Below are 14916 nucleotides of genomic sequence, written 5' to 3' on the forward strand. Positions count from 1 at the left end.
TAAAATTGAAGCCACACTTCATGGTTATGAGATAACAGGGATCTAGTTTCCATTATCTGATATTATCTCCCATCGGAGAATCTTAGGAACTTCTTTTTAAATTTTTGGCTGAAGCTATTAAAGTCTGTTTCCTACTCATTAATTTTATTAGGCTTGGTGAAATATTTAAATCATGAAAGATTTTCTTAATAAACCCTCTGAACTGAACTGCTGAATTGAATAATTCGATTTGTTTTCTAAGCGGTTTTGAATATCTCAAAATCCAGCTTTCAAATTTCTAGTCATTTAATTAATATGATTTGCTTTAACTAGAATAGTTATGAGTTCAATAAATTACGTTGACATGTGTGAACGTTATCAATGATGTTCGATCAGTTATGACCCGTCCTTCCCTCCACGGCAACCAAAATGCCAGAAGTGCATTACATTACGTCAGCAAAGCATGGTTGACTTTAGAGGTAGTGACTGATTATAGCTTCTTTCACGCATCACTTATGACATAGAATTGTTGTCTTGTGTGACTTGTTTTGCGAGAATGTATTTGTGTTCGTCATGTTTCAGGTGTACTTGGTGAGCCCCTGGTGGCCAGAGTGCTTATCAGGATCAGTTATCTGCAACAGGAACAACTGGTCCTCCAACTGAAAATACCTGGTATGTCAGAGGAAGGCTACGTGTCTGAGTCTATGGTGCAGCAATGCGCAACATTAGGGACTACAGTTCACGTTAATGCAGCACTTGTTGACCAGATGAGTGCAGCCGTCAAGTATAGCACATCTTCTGTCGGTAACATGGAAAAAAAATTAGTATTTTTGGGATGTAGGCAGCTCTCATAAACGCAGTTGTACTGTATTGAAGTCCAGATTGCACAGTGATTCAATCGCATAAGAGTTATGAATTAAGTGATTACTTGATGACTAACTGAAACCCTCAGCTGCCGACAGGTGTTGTTGATATACCTCGATGTGGACAGCTGAAAATGTGTGCCCCGACCGGGACTCGAACCCGGGATCTCCTGCTTACATGGCAGACGCTCTATCCATCTGAGCCACCGAGGACACAGATGCATAGCGCGACTGCAGGGACTTATCCCTTGTACGCTTACCGTGAGACTCAGATTCCCAACTGTCCACAATTCTACATATGTATTGTACCTTATAGACATTTGCCCACCCACTGTGCGAATGCGCACAGGTTGCCCAAACTCTTACGGGAATCACCAAAGCGTGCGCGAGTAATCAGTGAATGGGCAAATGTCTATAAGGTGCATTACATTTGTAGAATTGTGGACAGTTGGGACTGTGAGTCTCACGGGAAGCGTGCAAGGGATAAGTCCCTGCAGTCGCGCTATCCATCTGTGTCCTCGGTGGCTCAGATGGATAGAGCGTCTGCCATGTAAGCAGGAGATCCCGGGTTCGAGTCCCGGTCGGGGCACACATTTTCAGCTGTCCACATCGAGGTATATCAACAACACCTGTCGGTAGCTGACGGTTTCAGTTAGTCATCATTTATTCCAGGGAAAAGCTGCACGGTCATCAACAGTATTCTGTTCTTTCGAGAACAGTTACTGTCTTCATATATAAGTGATTACTGATTGTAAACACAAGTTGGAAGTTAATCTGTTACAGTTAAGACAGACGTGATTAAGTATGTCGTTAAGCACCTTAGGAAGGGCTGGAAGCACCGGGCAAAGCGAGGATAAAAACCTTGTGTCAGTATATAATGCCAGCGCTTCTCGCAATAGGGGAAATTATTATTGGCACACGCAGTCACGCGAAGCGGCCAGACCCTTGTAAGGAGTTCACCAACCTGCTGGAGCAAATGTAATCACGATGTATTCTCACTTGCTAGGACGACAATTCACAGGTGCTGCCTGAGACATAAAATATCTTTGCCCCTGTAAAAAGAGAGCTGCAATAGAATCGCAGGTGAGAGCAGTCTTTGCTGCAGCTGCAGTCGCTCGCTGCTACAGTGTAGTTGTAGTCTGTCGCTGGTACAGCGCACTTTATAGTTAGTAGTTGTTAATGTCACAGTGCAGAACAAATTGTAAAATTTTATTATATGGAACTGAATAATAATTGTGATCAGCCGCTGAGCTAAATGAGACCATAGAATGAGAGGATAATGAACAAATGAATACTTGTTAATATAATGAAAAATCAGAAATTAAGTCAACCATCTGTTGTAAGGTAAATTTTATTATTTTTATTGGCATGTGCGTAGTTAAGCCATTTGCCTGAGACGTTAATATGAATTTGTTTCACTCTTTTCTTTTGTGATTCGTCAGCACCAGTTGACCCAGATTTGTGATATCTTCGATTTTCCCGTGTAATGGATTGTAGATCTTTATCAATAACGTAAAAAAATTTCAGAATATAATTGTTTTTACCAGTCAACTACAAAAGTATAATTTCCCCTTAAATCATTGCCAGTCCCGATCCAGTCATTTATCTAAATTAAAATATTCCAGAATTTTTGTCAGATCATAGTCATTTGCTCTTTTGTAATCAGACGAGCAGCTGTGCAGCTGTGTCACTAAGTAAAGTCAGTTTTTCTAATAATTCAGATCTGAGACAAATGTTATCCATTATTAGTAGATAGGCCAGCATTGCACTAAGCTGTGCCATTTTCGAGCAGATATATAGACAGCGTTATCCGGCGATACCATCAGTAGGTAAACGCTGCTTACGTCAAAATTTATCAGTTTTTCATGAGTCATGAGTTTTCATTCGTCAGAATTAAATTATCCAAATTTAATTATTTTTAGTTTTGATTTTCTGTTCAGGAAGGTTACACATCATTATTTAACATTTTTTTTATTTCTATGGGAAGGTTACACCCTTTCCTACGTGTATTGCACTGAGTGGAGTATCTTGCTATAGACACTGTGCAATAGCTAGTTAAATTTTCGTTGTTTTCGGTCAGCTTTGAAAAACAGTAAAGAGTATGCTTATCCATTACGGATATTTTAGAACCGTGACTGTATATTGAATGTAAATAAGTTATTCAAAAGTGCAACCAGTCACTTTTTTGAATAATTATGTTTTATTCCATTTATTCAAAAGTGCAAACAGTCACTTTTTTGAATAATTATGTTTTATTCCATGAACCGGTATTCGAACCTTTTCAGGTTCATCTTCAGATGGTTTCAAGAAGTTACATCATTATTGCTAGCGTAGTGCTGGGTGCTGGCTCTATGACAAAAAGATGGAACACACTTTAATTTATCGCCATGACTATTCCTTATCTGTCGATATGGATGCAAATTTAGATTTTTACTTACTGAAATAGTGTAGGAGGCTCTTCTCGGTTAGTGTCCATCTGTCTGCATCCATTTTGATGTCCAGTTGTTATATCAATGCGCACACTTCCGCACAAACTACATTAATTTACACCTTGACAGCGAGACTTTTCCAGCATCCAGCATGTGCTTTACAACTGTTGCTTGTAACAGAGATCTTGACAGAAAGATACGGCATAGGCCTACTCTGCACAGAGATGTAATTTGTTCTTCTTTACATGTATTAAAGTCGATATAAGGGCAAATATTTTAATCAGACTGGCGATAACATGAGAACACAAAATAAAATAAATAAATTATTACAAGAAAATACTTCAGGTGATCTGATACCTTATTTCTATTTATAAAAAAAATTGCTGTAAACTGCCTGTATTATACGTTATATACAAAGAGAAATAAGATATCAGATCAATTACCGATCAGATTAATTACCGATATTAATGGTATTAAGCAAGCGAAATTGAGACAGCGGTATGAGCAGGTATCCTAAAATATGAGTGGTGATGCTAATCAGCTAAGGAATCTGGCTAGAACTGTCAACTTGAATAATGTTAATTGTTACTGGTGCGAGAGACCAGGATGTATTACACACCAGTACCATTCGGGAGTGAAACAGCAGGTGTACCACTGGCATTAGAAGGAACGAGGAAGGTACTTCAATGGGGCTTAGACCAAATCTTGTAATAAGGTCAGAGCAATAATTAGCAATCCCCTTCCTCGGGTCTAGTATTAACCACGAATCAGTGCGTGCTCTGTTGGACAGTGGTGCCTGAGATACCGAGGTTTTTGAGCATTTTCACAGTTAAGGTTGAATCCTGTGACGTGCAGAGTCATTAACGGTCAGATGTTCCCTTTGGTTATATTGTTATGGGTTTTTTGTAGTACTGGCCATTACTCTTGGCCTTTAGACGTCCTTGTGATGAAGGAGTTGTTTACTAATTTTATATTGCGGTGTGATCTTATAAAAAGTTCAAGGCTAATTTTGGATTATTCTGGGGTTGGATGGGGGTGAGAGGGTTGGGGGGGGGGATGAAAGATGTTACATTAATGTAGCGGCACCACCATTCAGGATAGGGAAAGTTAGTTTTGTGCAATATTCGGAGCACGAGCTGCTGCCAGGTGCAGGCCGGATTGCAGTAAGTTACGCATGCCTGTAGTTGCGAAGGCAAATAAAGGCCACAGGGGTGTAGAACTGCCGGAGAGGGCGCACACAGCAGTTCCCATGTTCTGCCAAGCGCACCACTTCGTGTCACGTATGCATAACACTTAGGTTGGCCAGTGGCCCTCTTCTGCCTGTGACTTGCGCCATGGACACTGCTGTGTGCGCCCTCTCCGGCAGTTCTACGCCCCTGTGGCCTCTATTTGCCTTCGCAACTGCTGGTATGCGTAACTTACTGCAATCCAGCCCAGACCTGGCTGTAACTCGTACTCCAAATATCGTACAAAACTAACTTTCTCTATCCTAAACGGCTGTGCCGCTACATTATTTCTTCCCTTCGGAAAGACCTGGTCCCCAGGTCGTCCTTTAACTAACTCTTAAACTTGTTTGGATTGGCACTTATGACATACTTACTTACTATCAGAAAACATAGACGTGGTCTAGTGCTCCTAAGCACGTGACATGAGGGAAAAAGCATAAAAAAATCCTTAATGGATGACCACTCCGCTGAACGCTCGTTGAACCCCTTACCTACGCCCTCGGTATCCAATACACTGGGACTTGGACTACCCCCGGATCCCTCTGGGAATTGGCTCTCTGCCTGATCAGAAAGAAACAACACAGAACAAAATTAAGGCTGCGAAGACACTTGGCACAGAGGTGGTCAAAATAATCGTTATTTGCTATTGCCTTTCCCTATACTGCGCGACACGTTGAACAAGCTGTTCGGTTGATATGCGCCCCTCTTGCTTTAAAATGATCTGGTTTACGGATCTCAACAGACCTGGCTCCAGAGTTTAATTTAACAAGGTCAGATTCTGCCAAGGCAAAACTCTAAAGTGGCTTCTGGCCAGTACAGCTGTGGCTGCGTGACATTAAGTTGCGCGACTCCTGAAATTGAAGCTGGCAGGTGGAAGGTTGGTCCTATTATGTTACACTTTGTTCCATTGATTAAAATTCCACTTCTTCCGAGTTCTACACGTTTTGCTTCCGTAAACACTCCCCACTCAAAACAACTTGCTACTACTACCAAATTCTTGTATGTGGAGAAGGTCCAATGCGTCCCAACCCGTTGCAAGCTAAATTTTGGCTCCACAATGTCCCTTGGACAGTCTATTTCTTTCCCCCTGGCTTAAAATAACGGCACCGTGCATGTGTCCCATATTTGTAGTTTCACAGATTTACCTCCAACATTCACTATTTTTGATTCAAACTCAACACCGATTGTGTGACTACTTTCATCCTTAAATTTACATTATATGAACTGCTACAATAAACATGACTTTCCTGACCCAGCACTGTCGATAACTAAAAATTTAAACAAGAAATCGTACGATACTGACATCCATCGACACATATTTATTTCTTCAGAACTGCGTTTGATTTCTCCTCCAACAACACTCCACATACGCCAGGCGCTACACTTCCCTTATGAGTGACCTGAGGACAGGGATCACCATCCCCCTTCCTCCCGTTTCAAAAGGACTGCTGCTCCTAGCAGGGTCACAATACTCGAAAACACATATAAAAAAATGCCTAATTAACCTATTAAAACCCAATGATACATAACAAGAAAACAAAGAGCTACAAATGCTCTACTGCTTTTAGATCACAAAGCATACGGTACTCTATCTTCCTGGTTTCCTCTGTGCTTTGCACCTCTTCTCACCCTCTCTTTCTTCCTCTTTCCTTCCTGTGACACGCTTGGAATCACATCCGGGCAACCCTTAAATGGCCGTAAACGCCCAATGTGTACTATCGCTGTTCATGTTGGCAGCTGAAGCTTAACATTAACGGGAGATGTGGTTCCAACAACTTGGTATGGCCTTTGATACCTCTTGAGGAACTTCTTCGTTTTCCCTTCTTGCTTATAGGGGCTGGACAGCATTACCCATTGCCCTACTCTATACTGCGGTAAACTTCCTTTTCGCTTTATTGCGTCTTCCTGCCTTTTCAGAGCCTTTGTATTCACCTTTTGTACCGGTCTCCAAACATCCCGAATTGTTCTTTCGAATTTTCGTACAGATTCACCGGACCTTCCTTTCTGTAGCTTCACTAAATTAAACTGTGACGGCATTTTTCGCCCGTACACTACCTCTTAAGGAGACTAACCGGTATTTGTAAGGACTTCTGCATTGTACGCGCATACAATATGCCTCAAATACTCTTCCCACTGTTGGTGATGCGAATCCACATAAAAACTCAGCATCTTCCCGATTGTTCTATGTACCCGTTCTGTCCTTCTGTTGACCTGTGGATGCAACACACTCGTCCTCAACTTCTCCACGTTCAACAATTTACACAGTTCGTTCATGAAATCCGACATGAAGTTGGTGCCTTGGCCAGTAATTATGGTCTCTGGTACACCAAACTTCAAAATTCAGTTATTCACTAACGCTTGCGCGACCATTGCTACCTGTTGATTTGGCTTATCCACCATCTACACATACCTCGAAAAATGGTCTATTATTGTGAGAACGAATCTGTTCCCCGATGGTATTCCCCTAAAAGGTCCTAGGACATCAATTCCCAGCAAAGAGAATGGACATGTTTCCTCCAGTAATCTTTGCAGCTGTATCTGTTTCCGTCTCAAATCTGCTCTTTGCGCACATCAAATATAATACTTGACATACTGATCCACATCTCCTTTCCTACCTCTCCACCAATACCTCTCCGCCACTCTCCTATTCGTCGCTCTACACACTCCATGGCCAGATAATACGAGATCATGTGCTTCCTTTAAACCTCATCCCTCAACTTCGCTGGCACTGCTACTCTTGGCCCTAACTTCGTTTCCCTGCACAGAAGACCATCGTACACATGTGGCTGTGTCCAATGCAATTTACAATCGCTGTCCCCGTCCTGTTCAAATGGTTCAAATGGCTCTGAGCACTATGGGACTTAACTTCTGAGGTCATCAGTCCACTAGAACTTAGAACTACTTTAACCTAACTTACCTAAGAACATCACACACATCTATGCCCGAGGCAGGATTCGAACCTGCGCGGTTCCGGACCGTAGCGCCTAGAACGCTCGGCCACCCCGGCCGGCTCCCCGTCCTGTAATTATTTCCATACTGCTAGGTCCTAACCTATGACTTCTACACTACTGGCCATTAAAATTGCTAGACCACTAAGATGAGGTGCTACAGACGCGAAATTTAGCAGACAGGAAGACGATGCTGTGACACGCAAATGACGAGCTTTTCGGAGCATTCACACAAGGTTGGCGCCCGTGGCGACACCCACAACGTGCTGACATGAGGAAAGTTTCCAACCGATTTCTCATACACAAACAGCAGTTGACCGCCGTTGCCTGGTGAAACGTTTTTAAGATGTCTCGTGTAAGGAGGAGGAATACGTACCATCACGTTTCCGACTTTGATAAAGGTCGGATTGTAGCCCATCGCGATTACGGTTTGTCGTATCGCGACATTGCTGCTCGCGTTGGTCGAGATCCAATGACTGTTAGCAGAATATGGAATCGGTGGGTTCAGGAGGGTAATACGGAACGCCGTGCTGGATACCAACGGCCTCGTATCGCTAGCAGTCGAGATGAGAGGCATCTTATCCTTATGGCTGTAACGGATCGTTCAGCCACGTCTCGATCAATGAGTCAACAGATGGGGACGTTTGCAAGACAACAACCATCTGCACGAACAGTTCGACGACGTTTTCAGCAGCATGGACTATCCGCTCGGAGACCATGGCTGCAGTTACCCTTGACGCAGCATCACAGACAGGAGCGTCTGCGATGGTTTACTCAACGACGAACCTGCGTGCACGAATAGGAAAACGTCACTTTATCGGATGAATCCAGGTTCCGTTTACAGCATCATGATGGTCGCATCCCTGTTTGGCGACATCGCGGTGAACGAACATTGGAAGCGTGTATTCGTCATCGCCATACTGGCGTATCACCCGGCGTGATGGTATGGGGTGCCATTGATTACACGTCTCGGTCATCTCTTGTTCGCATTGACGGCACCTTGAACATTGGACGTTACATTTAAGATATGTTACGACCCGTGGCTCTACCCTTTATTCGATCCCTGCGAAACTCTACATTTCAGCGGGATAATCCACGACCGCATGTTGCAGGCCCTGTACGGGCCTTTCTGGACACAGAAAATGTTCGATTGCTGCACTGGCAAGCACATTCTCCAGATCTCTCACCAACTGAAAACGTCTGGTCAATGGTGGTCGAGCAACTGGCTCGTCACAATACGCCAGTGACTACTCTTGATGAACTGTGGTATCGTGTTGAAGCTGCATGGGCAGCTGTACCTGTACACGCCATCCAAGCTCTGTTTGAATCAATGCCCAGGCGTATCAAGGCCGTTATTACGGCCAGAGGTGGTTATTGTGGGTACTGATTTCTCAGGATCTATGCACCCAAATTGCATGAAAATGTAATCACTTGTCAATTCTAGTATAATATATTTGTCCAATGAATACCCGTTTGTCATCTGCATTTCTTCTTGATGTAGCAATTTTAATGGCCAGTAGTGTACTTTTGCCATCTTCCTACTTAGTGCATCCTCATTACCGTGCTTCTTCCAGTTTTGCACCACCTCGTAGTAGAGTTCACTAAGCCTCACCGCCCATCTACATCTACATCTACATCTATACTCCGCGAGCCACCTTACGGTGTGTGGCGGAGGGTACTTATTGTACCACTATCTGATCCCCCCTTCCCTGTTCCATTCACGAATTGTGCGTGGGAAGAACGACTGCTTGTAAGTCTCCGTATTTGCTCTAATTTCTCGGATCTTTTCGTTGTGATCATTACGCGAGATATATGTGGGCGGTAGTAATATGTTGCCCATCTCTTCCCGGAATGTGCTCTCTCGTAATTTCGATAATAAACCTCTCCGTATTGCGGAACGCCTTTCTTGAAGTGTCCGCCACTGGAGCTTGTTCAGCATCTCCGTAACGCTCTCGCGCTGACTAAATGTCCCCATGACGAATCGCGCTGCTTTTCGCTGGATCATGTCTATCTCTTCTATTAATCCAACCTGGTAAGGGTCCCATACTGATGAGCAATACTCAAGAATCGGACGAACAAGCGTTTTGTAAGCTACTTCTTTCGTCGATGAGTTACATTTTCTTAGAATTCTTCCTATGAATCTCAACCTGGCGCCTGCTTTTCCCACTATTTGTTTTATGTGATCATTCCACTTCAGATCGCTCCGGATAGTAACTCCTAAGTATTTTACGGTCGTTACCGCTTCCAATGATTTACCACCTATTGCATAATCGTACTGGAATGGATTTCTGCCCCTATGTATGCGCATTATATTACATTTATCTACGTTTAGGGAAAGCTGCCAGCTGTCGCACCATTCATTAATCCTCTGCAGGTCTTCCTGGAGTACGTACGAGTCTTCTGATGTTGCTACTTTCTTGTAGACAACCGTGTCATCTGCAAATAGCCTCACGGAGCTACCGATGTTGTCAACTAAGTCATTTATGTATATTGTAAACAATAAAGGTCCTATCACGCTTCCTTGCGGTACTCCCGAAATTACCTCTACATCTGCAGATTTTGAACCGTTAAGAATGACATGTTGTGTTCTTTCTTCTAGGAAATCCTGAATCCAATCACAAACCTGGTCCGATATTCCGTAAGCTCGTATTTTTTTCACTAAACGTAAGTGCGGAACCGTATCAAATGCCTTCCTGAAGTCCAGGAATACGGCATCAATCTGTTCGCCAGTGTCTACGGCACTGTGAATTTCTTGGACAAATAGGGCGAGTCTAGTGGACGGATCCTTAACCCCAACAACCACTTCAACGCAGCATGATCCGTCACTACCCGAAATCTTCTCCCATATCAATAACAAAAAAAAAAAAAAAAAAAGGCTCTGAGCACTATGGGACTTAACATCTATGGTCATCAGTCCCCTAGAACTTAGAAATACTTAAACCTAACCAACCTAAGGACAGCACACAACACCCAGTCATCACGAGGCAGAGAAAATCCCTGACCCCGCGGGGAATCGAACCCGGTAACACGGGCTCGGGAAGCGAGAAAGCTACCGCACGACAACGAGCTGCGGACTATAAATAACATTTTAGATATGTGATTCCATAGATTACGCTAAGCATCTCCCTCTCTGTTGTTGAGTAATTCTTCTCTGCTGCATTCAACTGCCTAGACGCATAGACTACAGGATGTTCTTTCCCATCAATTACCTGACTAACAACACACCCTAATTCTTGATTCGATGCATCGCATGCTAGTATAAACTCCTTTTCAAAATCTGGAAACACAAGAAGGGGATTTGATGTTAAAACTTCTTTCAGTTTGTCAAATGCTTTCTGACACTCTTCTGTCCACCCAAATTTCACACCCTTCCGTAAAAATCGCGTCAAATGCTGTGCTAAATCTGCAAAGCCCTTCAGGAACTATTCATATAAATTGCAAATTCCGATGAATGACTGCACTTCCTTTTGCTGTTTTTGGTTCCTGAAAATCCCTTACAGCCTGTACCAACCTCTGATCTGTTCGCTCTCCGTCCTTACTGATAATATTACCCAAATATTTTACTTCTTCTAATGCAAAATGACACTTCTCCAGGCTCAAAGTCAAACGAGCTGCTGTTAACCTCATAAAGGCTTCCCTGAACCGCTGTCTATGTTGCTCCATACTACTTGAAAACACTATAATGTCATAAAAATAGACAGGACATTGCCATGGTTTCAGACCCCTCAAGACACTGTCTAGCAACCGCTGAAACGTTGCAGGAGACTTTTTCAAACGGAATGCCATTCTAATGTACTGGTAATGGCCCCAGGTGCAGAGAAAGCAGTTTTTGGACAATCCTCTGAAGCCACCTTTAACTAATGATAACCACTTGTCAAATCCGTCGCAGAAAAGTACTGGCACAGTCCTAAGTGATCCAAAGTCTCCGATATGTTTGGAATGGGGAATGCGTCCGTTAGTCACAACAGAACCTGTATTTCTTAGCTCCATCCGTAGATTTTTTAGACACAACGACAATGCCTGTTCCCCATTAAGTATTACTATGCTGCATAATACCGTCCGCAAGCTGCTGATCAATGAAATCCTCCACAATCGGCTGGAAATACCTCGGTATTCTGTATGGTTTACGGTAAACAGGTGCTTCATTTCCTGTTGGTATCCTATGTTGCTGGTGATGGACCATGTGGAAAAAAACAAATCCTTAAACTCCCACAATAATTCTTCCATATTCTCTCTCTCTCCTCCTTTCAAATGCTTAATTTTGTCACACAATGCAGTTCTATCGGCAGTTAGTGATTGATCACCTCGCCTACCTCTCGTACACCAGTTTTCGTCATCTGGCACATCCAAATTTGCTACTATACCTCCTTTCCTCCTCAAATTCTCGTCTACAGCCCTGAAATTACCCACGTTCACGGGAACTACTCTGCATCTACATGATTACTCTGCAATTCACATTTAAGTGCTTGGCAGAGGGTTCATCGAACCACAATCATACTATCTCTCTACCATTCCACTCGCGAACAGCGCGCGGGAAAAACGAACACCTAAACCTTTCTGTTCGAGCTCTGATTTCTCTTATTTTATTTTGATGATCATTCCTACCTATGTAGGTTGGGCTCAACAAAATATTTTCGCATTCGGAAGAGAAAGTTGGTGACTGAAATTTCGTAAATAGATCTCGCCGCGACGAAAAACGTCTTTGCTTTAATGACTTCCATCCCAACTCGCGTATCATATCTGTCACACTCTCTCCCCTATTACGTGATAGTACAAAACGAGCTGCCCTTTTTTGCACCCTTTCGATGTCCTCCGTCAATCCCACCTGGTAAGGATCCCACACCGCGCAGCAATATTCTAACAGAGGACGAACGAGTGTAGTGTAAGCTGTCTCTTTAGTGGACTTGTTGCATCTTCTAAATGTCCTGCCAATGAAACGCAACCTTTGGCTCGCCTTCTAAACAATATTATCTATGTGGTCTTTCTAACTGAAGTTGTTCGTAATTTTAACACCCAGGTACTTAGTTGAATTGACAGCCTTGAGAATTGTACTATTTATCGAGTAATCGAATTCCAACGGATTTCTTTTGAAACTCATGTGTATCACCTCACACTTTTCGTTATTTAGCGTCAACTGCCACCTGCCACACCATACAGCAATCTTTTTTAAATCGCTTTGCAACTGATACTGGTCTTCGGATGACCTTACTAGACGGTAAATTACAGCATCATCTGCGAACAACCTAAGAGAACTGTTCAGATTGTCACCCAGGTCATTTATATAGATCGGGAACAGCAGAGGTCCCAGGACGCTTCCCTGGGGAACACCTGATATCACTTCAGTTTTACTCGATGATTTGCCGTCTATTACTACGAACTGCGACCTACCTGACAGGAAATCACGAATCCAGTCGCACAACTGAGACGATACCCCATAGGCCCGCACCCTGATTACAAGTCGCTTGTGAGGAACGGTGTCAAAAGCTTTCCGGAAATCTAGAAATACAGAATCAACTTGAGATCCTCTGTCGATAGCGGCCATTACTTCTTGCGAATAAAGAGCTAGCTGCTTTGCACAAGAACGATGTTTTCTGAAATCATGCTCATTACGTATCAATAAATCGTTCCCTTCGAGGTGATTCATAATGTCTGAATACAGTATATGCTCCAAAACCCCAATGCAATAGGTCTGTAGTTCGATGGATTACTCCTACTACCCTTCTTAAACACTGGTGCGACCTGAGTAATTTTCCAATCTGTAGGTACAGATCTATCGGTGAGCGAGCGGTTGTATATGATTGCTAAGTAGGGAGCTATTGTATCAGCGTAATCTGAAAGGAACCTAATCGGTATACAATCTGGACCTGAAGACTGGCCGTATCAAGCGATTTGAGTTGCTTCGCAACCCTTAAGGTATCTACTTCTAAGAAACTCATGCTAGCAGTTGTTCGTGTTTCAAATTCTGGAATATTCCATTCGTCTTCCCTGGTGAAGGAATTACGGAAAACTGCGTTCAATAACTCCGCTTTAGCGGCACAGTCGTCGGTAACAGTACCATCGGCACTGCGCAGCGGAGGTGTTGACTGCGTCCTGCCGCTTGTGTACTTTATATACGACCACAATTTCTTCGGATTTTCTACCAAATTTCGAGACAATGTTTCGTTGTGGAACCTATTAAAGACATCTCGCAATGAAGTCCGTGATAAATTTCACGCGTCTGTAAATTTTAGCCAATCTTCGGGATTTCGCGTTCTTCTGAACTTCGCATGCTTTTTCCGTTGCCTCTGCAAAAGCGTTCGGACCTGTTTTGTGTACCATGGGGGATCAGTTACATCTCTTACCAATTTATGAGGTATGAATCTCTCAATTGCTGTTGCTACTATATCTTTGAATTTGAGCCACATCTCGTCTACATTTGCATAGTCAGTTCGGAACGAATGGAGATGGTCTCTTAGGAAGGCTTCTAGTGACACTTTATCCGCTTTTTTAAATAAAATTATTTTGCGTTTGTTTCTGGTGGATTTGGAAGGAACGGTATTGAGCTTAGCTACAACGACCTTGTGATCACTATCCCCTGTATCAGTCATGATGCTCTCTATTAGCTCTGGATTGTTTGTGGCTAAGAGGTCAAGTGTGTTTTCGCAACCTTTTACAATTCGCGTGGGTTCGTGGACTAACTGCTCGATTAATTTTCGGAGAAAGCATTTATGACAATCTCGGAAGATGTTTTCTACCTACCACGGGTTTTGAACAAGTATTTTTGCCAACATATCGAGGGAAGGTTGAAGTCCCCACCAACTATAACCGTATGAGTGGGGTATTTATTTGTTACGAGACTCAAATTTTCTCTGAACTGTTCAGCAACTATATCATCGGAGTCTGGGGGTCGGTAGAAGGAGCCAATTATTAACTTAGTTCGGCTGTTAAGTATAACCTCCACCCATACCAATTCGCACGGAGGATCTACTTCGACTTCACTACAAGATAAACCACTACTGACAGACACAAACACTCCACCACCAATTCTGCCTAATCTATCTTTCCTGAACACCGTCTGAGACTTCGTTAAAATTTCTGCAGAACTTATTTCAGGCTTTAGCCAGGTTTCTGTACCTATAACGATTTCAGCTTCTGTGCTTTCTATTAGCGCTTGAAGCTCAGAGACTTTCCCAGCACAACTACAACAATTTACGACTACAATTCCGACTGTTCCTTGATCCATGCACGTCCTGTATTTGCCATGCACCTTTTGAGATTGCAGCCCACCCTATACTTTGCCGAGGCCTTCTAACCTAACAAACCGCCCAGTCCACGACACACAGCCTCCGCTACCCGTGTAGCCGCCAGCTGAGTGTAGTGAACTCCTGACCTATTCAGCGGAACACGAAACCCCACCACCCTATGGCGCAAGTCAAGGAATCTGCAGCCAGCACGGTCGCAAAACCGATTCAGACCCTCCACCCGGCTCTGC

Source organism: Schistocerca nitens, chromosome 7 (genome assembly GCF_023898315.1).
Source record: "Schistocerca nitens isolate TAMUIC-IGC-003100 chromosome 7, iqSchNite1.1, whole genome shotgun sequence".
NCBI classification, from domain to species: domain Eukaryota; kingdom Metazoa; phylum Arthropoda; class Insecta; order Orthoptera; family Acrididae; genus Schistocerca; species Schistocerca nitens.